This window comes from Moschus berezovskii, chromosome X (assembly GCF_049115385.1).
Source record: "Moschus berezovskii isolate FMDL1 chromosome X, NW_MosBer_1.0, whole genome shotgun sequence".
Classification (NCBI taxonomy): domain Eukaryota; kingdom Metazoa; phylum Chordata; class Mammalia; order Artiodactyla; family Moschidae; genus Moschus; species Moschus berezovskii.
The window spans coordinates 55,538,588-55,555,145 of record NC_142488.1 but is presented as its reverse complement, the minus strand read 5'-3'; the positions used below and the strand labels follow the sequence as shown (position 1 = coordinate 55,555,145).

The following is a 16,558-nucleotide window of genomic DNA, read 5'->3' as shown; positions in this document are numbered from 1 at the left end:
GACCAAGACCATCCCCATGGAAAAGAAATGCAAAAGAGCGAAATGGCTATCTGAGGAGGCCTTACAAATAGCTGTGAAAAGAAGAGAGGCGAAAAGCAAAGGAGAAAAGGAAAGATATAAGCATCTGAAGGCAGAGTTCCAAAGAATAGCAAGGAGAGATAAGAAAGACTTCCTCAGTGATCAATGCAAAGAAATAGAGGAAAACAACAGAATAGGGAAAACAAGAGACCTCTTCAAGAAAATTAGAGATTCCAAGGGAACGTTTCATGCAAAGATGGGCTCGATAAAGGACAGAAATGGTATGGACCTAACAGAAGCAGAAGATATTAAGAAGAGGTGGCAGGAATACACAGAAGAACTGTACAAAAAAGATCTTCACGACCAAGATAGTCACGATAACGTGATCACTGACCGAGAGCCAGACATCTTGGAATGTGAAGTCAAGTGGGCCTTAGAAAGCATCACTACTAACAAAGCTAGTGGAGGTGATGGAATTCCAGTTGAGCTATTTCAAGTCTTGAAAGATGATGCTGTGAAAGTGCTGCACGCAATATGCCAGCAGATTTGGAAAACTCAGCAGTGGCCACAGGACTGGAAAAGGTCAGTCTTCATTCCAATCCCAAAGAAAGGCAATGCCAAAGAATGCTCAAACTACCGCACAATTGCACTCATCTCACACGCTAGTAAAGTCATGCTCAAAATTCTCCAAGCCAGGCCTCAGCAATACGTGCACCGTGAACTCCCAGATGTTCAAGCAGGTTTTAGAAAAGGCAGAGACACCAGAGATCAAATTGCCAACATCCGCTGGATCATGGAGAAAGCAAGAGAGTTCCAGAAAAACATCTATTTCTGCTTCATTGACTATGCCAAAGCCTTTGACTGTGTCGATCACAATAAACTGTGGAACATTCTAAAAGAGATGGGAATCCCAGACCACGTGACCTGCCTCTTGAGAAACCTGTATGCAGGTCATGAAGCAGCAGTTAGAACTGGTCATGGAACAACAGACTGGTTCCAAATAGGAAAAGTGTACGTCAAGGTTGTATATTGTCACCTTGCTTATTTAACTTCTATGCAGAGTACATCATGAGGAACGCTGGGCTGGAAGAAGCACAAGCTGGAATCAAGATTGCTGGGAGAAATATCAATAACCTCAGATATGCAAATGACACTACCCTTATGGCAGAAAGTGAAGAGGAACTCAAAAGCCTCATGATGAAAGTGAAAGAGGAGAGTGAAAAGGTTGGCTTGAAGCTCAACATTCAGAAAACAAAGATCATGGCATCTGGTCCCATCACTTCATGGGAAATAGATGGAAAAACAGTGGAAACAGTGTCAGACTTTATTTTGGGGGGCTCCAAAATCACTGCAGATGCTGATTGCAGCCATGAAATTAAAAGACGCTTGCTCCTTGTAAGGAAAGTTATGACCAACCTTGATAGTATATTAAAAAGCAGAGACATTAATTTGCCAACCAAGGTCCGTCTAGTCGGGGCAATGGTTTTTCCCTTGGTCATGTATGGATGTGAGAGTTGGACTGTGAAGAAAGCTGATCGCCGAAGATTTGATGCTTTTGAACTGTGGTGTTGGAGAAGACTCTTGAGAATCCCTTGTACTGCAAGGAGATCCAACCAGTCCATTCTAAAGGAGATCAATCCTGGATGTTCATTGGAGGGACTGATGCTAAATCTGAAACTGCAATACTTTGGCCACCTCATGCGACGAGTTGACTCACTGGAAAAGACTCTGATGCTGGGAAAGGTTGGGGGCGGGAGGAGAAGGGGACGACAGAGAATGAGATGGCTAGATGGCATCACCGACTCTGTGGACATGAGTTTGAGTGTACTCCGGGGGTTGGTGATGGACAGGGAGGCCTGGCGTGCTGTGATTCATGGGGTCGCGGAGAGTCGGACACGACTGAGGGACTGAACTGAACTGAACCTATGAGATAATCAGTGTGTGTTATTTTAGACAACTAAGTTGATGGGAATATGGAGACAGACAGATAGGGACTGGAGGGTCAGTGATTTTGTGAAAGATACTAGGTTGGTTTCTGAGATGAAAACCATAGCATCCATCAGGAAAGTTCAGTGTTTGGCTGCTCCATAAGTCAGTTTTAGAAACTCTGTGGGTCATTAATTGGCAGTCTGGGAAGATGGGTCATTGGAAACCTGCATGGGATGTGGCACTGCTGTACCTGTGTTGGTTATTATTCAATGTTGCTATAGTCATCACCGTGGATTAAGACTATGAGGAGCCTGGCCATTCAACTGATTGGGGGATTTGAAGTGTCCTCTGGAAGTCCCTGTAGTCCATCCATGAGTGGATTCTGCTGATCAGTCATTGATTGGCAGTGAGAGGAATCAGGGGTATAGTGCCAGGGATGTGAGGTGTGCAGAGACCAACTTTTTTGAGTTGGTCAGACACTGGGGCACTTGGTGCACACCTGGATTCCAGTGTCTAAGAAAGGAGGGAGGATGAGTTTGAGTTTTCACCTCTGCAGAAGAGGGAAGGCAAGGAAGGTTGTTGTGGATGTGCACTGAAATATGCAGAAGCTCAGTTTATGCCCACAAGATGTTCCTTCAGCCTGAGCATTTTTAAGACGATGGATAATAGGAATATTGTTTATTGGGAGCCGACCCGGTATGGGGTTCAGAATCACAGACTGACTTTGGAGTCAGCTGATCTTGGCTTCAGTATTTCTTGGTCTTTCTACTTGCAAGTAGTGTGACCTTAGGATAACTGACTTAACCTCACTGTGCTTCAACAGCTTCTGCTGTCAAATGGTTCTAATGATAATCATTGTCGTGTAGCTGGCAAGGTTATAGTGAAAATTAAATGAGGTACCTAATATTGATCAGCAGGGCCTCAGGGCAGGGCAAGTGTGTCACAGGAGGGGCAGATTCCAGACTTGTTGCCCCTGAGATGAATCACCATCCCACTGCTGAGCATGAGTACCATGTGGCTGGTGTCCCACATTCAGAGCCCTGCTTTTTTCAGTGAAAAATGTGATGTAGCTGATGGAGGAATGGTGGGATGAAGGGTGAGCCCCATAGCCTTGGAGAAGGGGAGGTCCAGGGTGTCTGCAGGCAGCAATGTCCAGGTAGGGGGTGACCACCAGCCCCAGCCTGGGAGACATTGCGCCCTGATGTCCAGCACTCCGCACTGGCTCTGTGCAAATGTTCAACTGATCACCACCAGATCTTCCATTTTCCTGATTCTTGGGGATTTGCTAATTTCCCCTCTACCCTGATCTAGGGCAGAAAATTGCCCCCCCCCTTTTTTTTGGAACTTAGAGGATGGCCAGGTAGTAGGGTGAGCACAGTCTCTAGGGCCCTTCTAATTCTTCCTCCTATTCTCAAAGATGAATAAAGTGGCCTGAGAAGGCACGAGTTGGCCAGATTCCTGGGGTTGTGACAGTAATGGACTGGAGCCAGGTCTCTTGACTGTGTCCTCCACCCTCCCCACATTCCAGCCAAGACCAGTTTTCCCACTAAAAGTTCCCCTTGAAATTTTGCAAACAGAGGAGCATGAGGGAGCCTTACCCTGCCCCACTACCACACAGCTCCTTTCTTCTGACAGTCCTGAGTCTGCTGTCAAATAGAAAGAAAAAATTAAAGTGACCTCTAACTCTAGTATCACCTAACTGTCAATTCTATTAACATTTTGATGTTTATGCTTTCAGACATTTTTTTCTGCATATGTGCATGTGTGTCTGTTCATGAGTGTTTAACATATTATTAATATATGCATACTTAGTTTATATGAAAACTAGAATTGTTTTTTTACCTTGATTTTTTGCTCTTTACACTAACTTAAACATTTCTCCATGTCAACATATATTTTTGTGTACAATTTTAACAGTTGCATAATACTGAGTTTTCGCATGTATCATCATTTTTATAACCAATATACTGTTAATATAGGAATCATGTTAGGAATCAGTGAACTAAAATAGACTGGAATGGGTGAGTTTAACTCAGATGACCATTATATCTAACACTGTGGGCAAGAATCCCTTAGAAGAAATGGAGTAGCCCTCATAGTCAATAAAAGAGTCTGATGTGCAATACGTGGATGCAATCTCAAAAATGACAGAATAATCTCTGTTCATTTCAAGGCAAACCAGTCAGTATCACAGTAATCCAAGTCTATGCCCCAACCAGTAATGCTGAAGAAGCTGAAGTTGAACAGTTCTATGAAGACCTACAAAATCTTCTATAACTAACACCCAAGAAAGATGTCCTTTTCATTATAGGGAACTGGAATGCAACAGCAGGAAGTCAAGCGATACCTGGAGTAATGGGCAAATTTGGCCTTGAAGGACAAAACCAGGGCGAAGGCTAACAGACTTTTGCCAAGAAAACACACTGCTCATAGCAAACACACTCTTCCAACAACACAAGAGAAGACTCTACACGTGGACATCACCAGATGGTCAATGCCAAAATCAGATTGATTATATTCTTTGCAGCCAAAGATGGAGAAGCTCTATATGGTCAGCAAAAACAAGAACGGGAGCTGACTCTGGCTCACTGAGATCATGAACTCCTTGCCAAATTCAGACTTACATTGAAGAAAGTAGGGAAAACCACTAGACCATTCAGGTATGACCTGAATCAAATCCCTTATGATTATAGAGTGGAAGTGACAAATGGATTCAAGGGATTAGATCCGATAGACAGAGTGCCTGAAGAACTATGGACAGAGGTTCGTGACATTGTACAGGAGGCATTGATCAAGACCATCCCCAAGTAAAAGAAATGCAAAAAGGTAAAATGGTAGTCTGAGGAGGCCTTACAAATAGCTGAGAAAAGAAAAGAAGCTAAAGGTAAAGGAGAAAAGGCAAGAGATAGCCACTTGAATAGCAAGGAAAGATAAGAAAGCCTTCCTCAGTGATCAATGCAAAAGAAATAGAGGAAAACAATAGAATGGGAAAGACTAGAGATCTCTTCAAAAAAACTAGAGATGCCAAGGGAACATTTCATGCAAGATGGGTACAATAAAGGACAGAAATGGTATGGACCTAACAGAAGCAGAAGATATTAAGAAGAGGTGACAAGAATACACAGAAGAATTATACAGAAAAGATCTTCATGACACACATAACCATGATGGTGTGATCACTCACCTAGAGCCAGACATCCTGGAGTGTGAAGTCCAGGGGGACTTAAGAAACATCACTACGAACAAAGCTAGTGGAGGTGATGGAATTCCAGTTGAGCTAGTTCAAATCCTAATGGATGATTATGTGAAAGTGATGCACTCAAATGCCAGCAAATTTGGAAATCTCAGCAGTGGCCACAAGACTGGAAATGGTCAGTTTTCATCCCAATCCCAAAGAAAGGCAATGCCAAAGAATGCTCAAACCATTGCACAACTGCACTCATCTCCCATGCCACCAAAGTAATGCTCGAAATTCTCCAAGCCAGGCTTCAACTGTATGTGAACCGTGAACTTCCAGATGTTCAAGCTGGATTTAGAAAAGGCAGACAAACCAGAGATCAAATTGCAACATCCGTTGGATCACAGGAAAAGCAAGTGAGTTCCAGAAAAATATCTACTGCTTTATTGACTATGCTAAAGCCTTTGACTGTGTGGATCACAACTAACTGGAAAATTCTTCAAGAGATGGGAATAGCAGGCCACCTGACCTGCTTTCTGAGAAATCTGTATGCAGGACGAGAGGCAACAGTTAGAACTGGACATGGAAGAACAGACTGGTTCCAAATTGGGAAAGGAGTACGTGAAAGCTGTATACTGTCACCCTGCTTATTTAACTTCTATGCAGAGTGCATCATGGGAAATGCCTGGCTGGATGAAGCACAGACTGGAATCAAGATTGCTGGGAGAAATATCAATAACTTCAGATGCACAAATTACACCCCCCTTAAGGCAGAAACCAAAGAGAAACTAAAGAGCCTCTTGATGAAAGTGGAAAAGGAGAGTGAAAAAGCTGGCTTAAAACTCAACATCCAAAAACTGAACTTCATGGCATCCTCTCCCATCACTTCATGGCAAATAGATGGGGAAACAATGGAAACAGTGAGAGACCTTATTTTCTTGGGCTCCAAAATCACTGCAGATGGTGACTGAAGCCATAAAATTCAAAGACTTTTGCTCCTTGGAAGAAAAGCTATGACAATCCGAGAGAGCATATTAAAAATCAGTGAAATTACTTTGCCCACAAAAGTCCGTCTAGTCAAAGCTATGGTTTTTCCAGTAGTCATGTGTGGATGTGAGAGTTGGACCATAAAGAGAGCTGAGGGTCAGAGAATTGATGCTTTTGAACTTTGGTGTTGGAGAATACTCTTGAGAGTCCCTTGGACTGCCAGGAGATCCAACCAGTCAATCCTAAAGGAAATGAGTCCTGAATATTCATTGGAAGGACTGATGCTGCAGCTGAAGCGCCAATACTTTGGCCACCTGATGTGAATAACTGACTCATTAGAAAAGACCCTGTTGCTGGGAAAGATTGAAGGCTGTAGGGGAAGGGGACAACAGAGGATGAGATGGTTGGATGGCATCATCAACTCGATGGACATGAGTTTGAGCAAGCCCCGGGAGTGGGTGATGGACAGGGAAGCCTGGTGTGCTGCTGTCCATGGGGTCGCAAAAGTTGGACATGACTGAGCAAATGAACTGTACTGATACTGTTAGTAAACATGTATGAAGCATAGTCTTTGTTTTGATAATACCACTGTAGTTACATTTCTGCATTTAAATCTTTGTGCATATACGTGACTGATTTCTAGAAATTGAAGTGTTGGGTCAGGGTGTAAGGAAAGTAATTTAATGACTTAGGAGGGGAGAGTGGGTACACTTGGTCCCAGTGAGAAACCTGCCTTTTCTAAGTGTCACACAATCACATCAGTTACAGATACACAGCTTGTGGCCATAGAAATGTGGTGCTCCTTGGGTCTCCCACAGGGTGTGACCCCCAGCTGAAGTGTGGGTGTTTTCCGACTGGTGGATCTGATCTCTACAATGCTTCTGACTTCACAGACCAAGCTCCTGCCCAATAAAAGCAGGAAATAACCAAGCTTTTAGTGAGTTATCTTTAATTCATGGATTTGTTGTTTTGCACCCATTGCTTCCCCAGTGTCTTTAGGGGGCCTTTAAGAATCCTTGAAGCAAAATTACCAGGTATGACTCTATAAATTTAGGTCAAAGCAGATATAGAGAGAATGAACAAAGTCAGCCCCAGGATCTATTTTGACTGTAGACATATGAGCCTGATAGTTCTGCAGAGTAAATAAAATTGAGCTCTAAGTTTCTTTCTTACTTTCCTATTAGATGCAGCTGGAAAAGAAATGCAGTCATTTGCAAGATTTGCATTGATCACAGGTAGAAAATATGCTAATTCTTGCAGGGTAAATGTTTCCTGATAACTGACTTTCAAAAACATGCTTGATCTCCTTATGGAGTGTAGCTGAGTTAACCTTATACTTTATCATCTAAATCAGGACACTTTAGAATGGGAAAGGGGCATAATTAATAATTGTGGTGGGGGACTTCCTTCCTGGTGGTCCAGTCGTTAGGACTCTGTGGTCTCACTGCTGAGCATCTGGGTTCAATCCCTGGTCAGGGAACTAAGACCTCACGAGCTGTGCAATGCAGCCATTAATAATAGTAATAATGGTTATACCAAACAACAGGTGTAAACTGGACAAGGGGTCGGCCTAATGAAAAATACAGAGTGTTATCGATAGCAATCTTGTCGTAAGTGTATTACAGTAAGATCTGCCACAGCCATCTTCTAGAAAATGGTTCTCACCTATATATGTACCTCACATATTCTCTATCCATTCATTTGTCTATGTAGACCTCATTTTTAGTAAAGAACAACTATTACTGCATGAATGTTGAATTTCAGAAATTTCAATTATATTTTCTCCTACAAAATGTTATTTTATATTAGGTATGTAGTAACAGGCATACTATGTTTTATAGTAGGATTAAAACTCCTTTAGGACTCCACAGATAGCACAGTGGATAAGAATTCACTTGCCAACACAGGGGACCCAGGGGACATAGGTTTGATTCCTGGTCCAGACAGATTCCTGGAGTAGGAGTAGGGGGGTGTTTGGATCTGAGTATAGAGATCTGTGATCTTTATAGTGCCATAGTGGTACCCTCAGTTTATCGCATGGGAGCAAGACAGAGAAATTATCTTCTAAGACATACAACTATGGAAGAGGGTGGAAATTTGGGATGGAACAGTCCCCCTTCTGAGATTTACCACTGGATGGTTTGAGGAATGGGGAAGTCAGGGAGGTTCACAAGCTACCAATGATAAGATAGCATTAGAGAAGAAAGGGGAGGTGTCAGAGTGGTCATGAGGGAGTTCTGGGTATTTCACATTCAGTACACACAATTTCCTTCCAGTATGAACATTCAGGTGTACAGTATTCAGGTGTACAGTGAGGTGCGACTTCTGGGTAAAGATTTTCCCACAATCATTGCATTCATAAGGTATTTTACCAGTATGAATTCTCTGATATGTAATCAAGACTGACTTTTAAGTGAAGGCTTCTCCACATTCAGTATAAACATAAGTTCTTTGTTCAGTCTGAGTCTTCTGGTGTATAAGGAGATTTGATCTTTTGGTGAAGACCTTCCCACATTTTGTGCAGGTATGGGTTTTTTACCTTGTGTGAGTTTTTCTATGCTCATGCATTTGATTTGGAAGGGAAAGATATCCCATAGTCACTGCATTCATATGGCTTCTCTCCACTATGAATTTTTTGATGTGCAATCAAGTGGGTCTTCTGGATAAAAGCCTGCCTACATTCAGTGCACATACAGGGTTTCACTCCCATATGAATTCTCTGATGCAACCTCACTATTGACTGATGAGTGAAAGTCTCATCACATTCTGCATTCATAGGGTTTTCCCACAGACTTGGCTGGACGAAGAGGTGTGGCTTCTGAGTGAAGACCTTTCCACATTCACTGCATACATAGGCTATCTTCCCAGTAAGAAATTTTCAATGAGGAATATGTTCTTGTTTCTGGCTGAGGGCTTTCCCACACTACTTAGGTTCACAGAATTTCTCATTTAGATGAGAATTAACATAGTTAGTATAGAAAAAGGAATAAGTCAAATTTGACTACAACCAATAATCTTCTCAAGGTTTTTCTTATGTTATTTCTATTAGGACTTGTACGTTTAACCTATACTTCAAACCATTTCCAAATGAATCACATTTAAGGGGTTGTTCTTATGAACTACGGGCTCATGTAAGTTATTTGTCCAGTGTACTTGCATTCACAATCTCTATACTTATTCAATGTGTTCTTATTGATGAAAGCAACATGACACAAAGGTCTATTTTGGTTTTCCTTATATTTATCTGGGTATCATACTGTCACAGTTTTTATTTAAAATGAATAATCATTTTAATTAAAAAGAAACAATGAATAATTCCTCTTGAATTCATCCAGTTTCTCATTGTGAAATGAAGCTTTTACAGTAATCTACTGTATGATTTCAGTCTCGGGTTTCTCTCTTAAAAGGACAAAAAGAAGGCAAAATTCAAACTTAGAACAGTTAGCCAAATATAGTGGAGCTACATGCAACTGATCCAGGTTGGACACAGGGAAAGCAGATGATGATGATGATAATGACAATAGAAAACACTCCTATGGTTCTTTATTTATGCTATGTACTTATCGTTTTTAGGACATGCCAGGTACTGTTCTATGTGACACAGAAGTATGTACACACATGTAAACTCATTTAATTCTCTCAGAAACCATATGAGCTAGACGCTATTATACATTATTTAAAAGAGGAAACTAAAGCCCAGAACAAGTAAATGATTTTCTCAAGATGGCATGGGTCACATGCAGGAGAGATTAAAACAAGGCAGCATGTCTCCACTTACATAGACTCTCTGGCACCCGTTTGGGGGCTTCCCTGTTGGCTAATTCAGGAGACACAAGAGACACGGGTTCCATCCCTGGGTCGGGAAGATCCCCTGGAGAAGGGAAAGGCAACCCACTCCAGTATTGTTGCCTGGGAAATCCCACGGACAGAGCAGCCAGGTGGGCTACAGTCCATGGGGTTACAAAGAGTCAGACACGACTGAGTGACTAAATATGCACCTACGTAGTACCCATTTATTTCTTCCAGCAGCTCAGCTTTACCCTAAGCAACGTACCAACTCAACTGGAAGGGAAAATCATTGATGCTTTGTACAGAAGATGAAATACAATAGGTTTTAATATTAAATAGAATGAATAAGTTGTGCTATTATCCCATTATACCAAATTTTAAAATACTGAGCCTGATCGGATCATGAAATCCAGTTTGTTTTCCACTTTTAGTGAGGTTAAAATAGTGAAATCTAGAACTTCATCTTATCCCTGCCAAACTTCACTATTCTTTCACTCCTATGCTGTACTCTTTATATCCACAAGCCTCATTTCATTTATTCTATAGATCTTAAGCATCTCGATTCATAGGCATGGATTGAGACTTTTCCCAACTTTCTACTTCATTTAGTATATATGGACAAAATTCACTAGAGCCAATAATATTTACTTACAACCAACACTATTCAATGTAAACAGTTAATGCCTGTGCTGAAAATAATTATCGTTAACAGTCTGAGCCCATAGACTTCCTTATCAGCACATAAAGAGAGTCATCAGTCTATGAATGTGAGTTTATATTCTGCCAGTCGTGAAAGTGAAAGTTGCTCAGTCGTGTCCAACTCTTTGCAACTCCATGGACTGAACAGTCCATGGAATTTTCCAGGCTTGAACACTGGAGTAGGTTGCCTTTCCCTTCTCCAGGGGATCTTCCAAACCATGGGATCGAACCCAGGTCTCCCACATTGCAGGCAGATTCTTTACCAGCTGAGCCACAAGGGAAGCCCAAGAATACTGGAGTGGGTGGCCTATCCATTCTTCAGAAGATCTTCCTGACCCAGGAATCAAGCCGGTGTCCCCTGCATTGCAGGCGGATTCTTTAACAACCAAGCTATGAGGGAAGCCGCTAGTCATGAACGTGTCCTCAAAATATCTAGCTTATTCCCCAATCCAATAATTATTCACATACACGTCTTCCATTAATTTGGCTCTTTCTGCTCTTTGTGCCAGTTCAAAATATATATATATGTGATTCATAGATCAGTTAAGAGCACTATGCTCTGAAAATTAGTCCACAGTCTCACCACAACTTTAGGGAGACATAATTTTCTCTGAATTTTAAAAGCAGACATTATCTATGCTGCCCACCTTCATGCTTTTTGAGTGAGAGTTGTCAGCTTCACCGGAGTGATTAATGAACAGGGCTGAATTCTTTTTTGTTTTCAAGCCATTTCCCCCCTTCCTACTAACAATCTGTTTCTTTGAACTCTTTTTGACACACTTTAAAAAAATGAACCCACTTGAAACATCTCCAAAAACTATTAATGTCAGTACTTGAACTGGTTTCTCCATTTTTCCACTAGAAATTTTAAGGATAAATTATTATTAATTTTTCATTCTTAAACTTTTCTCATAGGTATAGGATAGAATATAATCATGTACCACACAATATAAAAACATTATTTTTAAAGATATGTTTCTGGAAAGAAAGTTAAAAACATTACTTAACATTGATTAACGTTGGCAGTCCCCGGGGAAGAGAACTGGGCAGTAGAGGTGAGAGCGAGATATTTTAGTGTCTACTCTTTCACACATCTGAATTTCAAAGTTTGTGACTGTGTCATCTCTCCAAAAATTTTAAATTAAAAATTAAAATAAAGGGGGGAAATTTTTATTTGCTCTGAGTTCTATGGGATGGTGGGGGTGAGAAAAGGAAAAGAATATTAGATACTGGAGTGATTAAGGGCCCAATTTTATGGAACAGGTGAAGCCTGTATCTAAATAGAGCTCTAAATAATCAATAGCCTAGACACAGAAATTTCCTATATAGGAAGCTTTAAGAAAACTGGAGTTAAACATGAGTTGTGGAATATATACAGATATAAGTTTGAGTTGGAGATAGGGGGCCTGCTGTCATTAAGAGGAAAGGTTAATTATCATGTGCTACATAATAGGGAGTAACTGCAATTTCATAAGGCTAGTACAAGATAAATGTCATGGTTTTGGTATAGAAATCTGTCATTAGGACCTAAAATGAATTTGTCAAAAAATGGAATTACTTATCCCATTAAGAACAGAATAATCCAACCAGGATACAATATGGACTTGTTTTGTGGTGACATAGATGGGTCTTAAAAATGGGGGGTGGCATTTAAATAACACTTTCAAAGAGAGAAATACAGAGAAATTGCAGAGTGAAGAATATTGGAGAACAATATCTGATTTGGGCAATGATGATTCCAGGTAATAATATATTTAGAATGAAGGAACTGCACAGCTGTGAGAAATGTCACTCTACATAGGTAAATTGTGGTACTAAGGTACAGTCATAATGCAAGGACTAAAGGTATCACTATATGAGCTAGTAGAATAGGAAAATAAAACACGTCCACAATGGAACAAAGATTCCATTAAGGAAGGAAAGAGCAGAGGACAGTAGACAGGGCCCTTCAGTTAGAGGGAATGGAAGGAAAAAGTTTGTAAAAAGAAAGTGAAAGAGGAGAATGAAAAGGTTGGCTTGAAGCTCAACATTCAGAAAACAAAGATCATGGCATCTGGTCCCATCACTTCATGGGAAATAAATGGAAAAACAGTGGAAACAGTGTCAGACTTTATTTTGGGGGGCTCCAAAATCACTGCAGATGCTGATTGCAGCCATGAAATTAAAAGACGCTTATTCCTTTGAAGGAAAGTTATGACCAACCTGGACAGCATATTAAAAAGCAGAGACATTACTTTGCCAACCAAGGTCCGTCTAGTCAAGGCTATGGTTTTTCCTGTGGTCATGTATGGATGTGAGAGTTGGACTGTGAAGAAAGCTGAGCACCGAAGAATTGATGCTTTTGAACTGTGGTGCTGGAGAAGACTCTTGAGAGTCCCTTGGACTGCAAGGAGATCCAACCAGTCCATTCTAGAGGAGATCAATCCTGGGTGTTCATTGGAAGGACTTATGCTAAATCTGAAACTGCAATACTTTGGCTACCTCATGCGACGAGTTGACTCACTGGAAAAGACTCTGATGCTGGGAAAGGTTGGGGGCGGGAGGAGAAGGGGACGACAGAGAATGAGATGGCTGGATGGCATCACCGACTCGATGGACATGAGTTTGGGTGAACTCCGGGAGTTGGTGATGGACAGGGAGGCCTGGCATGCTGTGATTCATGGGGTCGCAGAGAGTCGGACACGACTGTACGAATGAACTGACTCATCAACAAGGGAAATAACAAAATATCTACAGTTACAAATGAATCGAACAATAAGAACAAGCACTTCACAGAATAGAATCCCACATGGATAACAAATACAATTAATATTCAAAGTAGCTGACTATAAGAGAAATCGAAACACCACAAAGTTAGCAGCTGAGGATGAGGTATAGGGTAATGAGCAAGAGTATACAATCTGATGTCAGAGTTGATATATGTAAAACAAAATGAGATTGGTTTTAGATGACATTGAGAAGCTGGAGAGGAAATGGAAAGGGATTGGCAGGAGCAAGGGAGGAAGTGGTTCTTTTGAAAGGAAGCAGATCCACCAAATCCGAATACATAAGGGCAAAAACTATGGTGGGGGAAGGACAAAAGCAGCACAAAATGGTAGGGAAGGAAAAAAATAACTAAGAAAGCAAGGTGCCTGAGACGGTAGTGTGGCATCTGTTCTAGAGTACAGGGATGGGGGAGAAGGGCAGATAACTCTCCTGCCAAAAAGCCAAGCAAAGACGACAATGGATACTGGCAAGCGTCATACTGGGAGATGGCATTTAAGTATTAAAGGGGCTTCTGTCAACTCTGCCTAAGCAACTCTACAAGTTTAGAGACTTTGTTTGGTTTTTTTTTTTTTTTTTACACAAACACTTTACAGCTTTTTAATGAATCTGTAAATCAAAAAGCTCTCATTTCCAAATAAAAACAAATTCCAGATCATGTAGATGTTTATAGTGACTAGTTTATCTGAACATATACACAGGTTCAGTTGTAAGATGTTAACTAAAATTCTGTAACAAATATGCTTTTTCTTAAATACCAAGAACATTAGAGAATTAATGCAGAGTCCTAAGGATAATCTCGTAGTCACTACGTTTGTCATAAGTCTTCAGTTCAGTTCAGTTCAGTCGCTCAGTCGTGTCCGACTCTTGGCGACCCCATGAATCACAGCACGCCAGGCCTCCCTGTCCATCACCAACTCCTGGAGTTCACTCAAACTCATGTCCATCGAGTCGGTGATGCCATCCAGCCATCTCATTCTCTGTCGTCCCCGTCTCCTCCCACCCCCAATCCCTCCCAGCATCAGACTCTTTTCTAGTGAGTCAGCTCGTCGCACGAGGTGGCCAAAGTACTGGAGTTTCAGAGGCTGTTATTTCCAGCACAGGTAAGCAGGCACAGTTTTTCATATGATCAACCACTGGAATCTTTGATTGCTACCATAACAGCTGGCTTGCAAACAAGTAGCCAACCATTTTAAGAATGTTTTAAGTGAACAACTTGCAAACCCCAGGTATGGATAAACCTTCAGAATGCATTAACAATATAGCAACTGCACAGGCTAGTCTTCTGAAATAAGATCTCTCAAAGCAGTATAGTTCAAAATAAAAGATTTTAATTAAAATTGGCATAGGCACAATTTCCCCACCAATTTGTGTGTGTCAAGCATTTAGTGAACTTCTTCAAGGGGAAATGTGAACTAGAAAACTGGATACTATGTTTCACTAATTAAAGAGCTTTCTACTCAGGACACAATATCTCTGCTGACGAGAGCCAGTTTGTAGGCAATTGAACGTGCTGCTCTAGTCTCCTGCTCTGGGTCTTCTCTACCTTGATTCACGTTTCCGAACCTTTGACTTCACTTTTGGCTTTCTCAGTTTGCTTGCTTTGGGGGGTTGGGCCTGCTGACCTTGCCCACTTGAGAAGGCAGCCTGCTGTTCTGTTTTCTGCTTCAACACTATCCAATCAAATGCATAGTCATGTTGGTAATTCATCTTTCTGAGAAGAAGTCGGAATAGATGGCGCAGGTACATGTAATCCGGGGCTTCCTCAAAGGACAGCCGGCGACAATGCTTAAAGTACATGGCAAATTCTACAGGAAATCCATCACATAAAACATCAACAGAAGTGCTCATCTTCATTTCGCTAATCTTTTCACATGTTTGCTTCATTGTTGTAGCCTTTAGCTCTTGCCATGGCAGGCTGGCTCTAATAAAATACATCAAAACAAATCCTAATGATTCCATGTCATCTCGGCGACACTGTTCCATACCAAGATGTGCACTGATGCTAGCAAAGGCAGGCGTGCCAGTGAAGCTTTTCCCGTATCTGTAGGGTATGTGTTGCCCTGTCTTTTTGTCTCTGTACTTCTTGGCCAAACCAAAATCAATAAGGAATAACTCCTTGCACTCCTGACCAGGACCCATTAGGAAGTTATCTGGTTTAATATCTCTGTGTATCATATTTTGTGAATGCACATATTCGATTCTACTGATCATCTGATCAGCTAACATAAGCACAGTTTTCATTGTGAACCTTCTTGAACAGAAATTGAAGAGGTCTTCAAGGCTGGGGCCCAGAAGATCCATGACTAGCACATTATAGTCCATTTCCTGACCGTACCACCGTATCTGGGGGATGCCAACCCCCCCTTGAAGACTGTTATAGAGCTTCTTCTCATGTACCAACCTGGGCTGCCTCGCATTCTGTGATTCTAATTTCACCGCCACCTTCTCCTGGTTGGTGAGGTCTATCGCCAAATAAACGTCCCCAAAGGAGCCAGACCCGATCTCCCGTACCAGTTTATATCTCCCTCCGACAACGAAATCGGCCTTGGGTCCACTGCTGCTCGCCATCCTGAGAGACAAAGATGGGGTTGGGATTAAGCTCCGACACCTCTAAGGGGAAGATGGACGCCCTTAGGGCTCGTTCACGGAGCAAGGCTGTGAAAGCAGGCAGGAAACAGAAAACGCTGGCTATTTCTCAGCGTTACAGGGCCCAGAATCGCCCAAGGGGAACCTGACCACCGCTACTGTCAGCCCGCAGATTGTTGGGGAGTTCTCACCCTTAGCAGGCTGAGCCTCTGGCTTCTGGCGGCTTCCGCGGTCTCGCTTTAACAGCGACTTCGGGGGCTGGTAAAGGGGAGCCGGGAAGTTATGGTGGCGATCCCACTGATCCCACTGCTGCCGGCTCCAGCCAGGAGGGACCCCTGGTTACTCCGCCGATGCTGCCATCTTGTTATAATGGCTGCCGCCAACACAAAATGCCCCCGAGTTCCAGGAAGGCGCTTCATGGTGCAGAGAACTCTGGGAAAGTGATCACGAGCGCTCTTAGAACCTTCCGCACAGATTATCTTCAGAGCCTTGCAAAGGCATCAGCCTGTCCTAGAAAAACAGATCTACTCCACGTCCCCATCTACTCAGGTCACACATCTGAGCAGCTGTGATGTGGGGTTTCCTCCCCCAATGTCCATGGGCCCT

The 16,558-nt window shown here is 42.1% G+C and overlaps 1 pseudogene; it reads right to left on the bottom strand.

Annotated features, from left to right (window-relative positions):
* Positions 1 to 14,915: 14,915 nt before the first annotated feature.
* LOC129563892 (casein kinase I pseudogene) lies at positions 14,916 to 15,934 on the bottom strand (annotated as a pseudogene).
* Between the last annotated feature and the right edge of the window lie 624 nt (positions 15,935 to 16,558).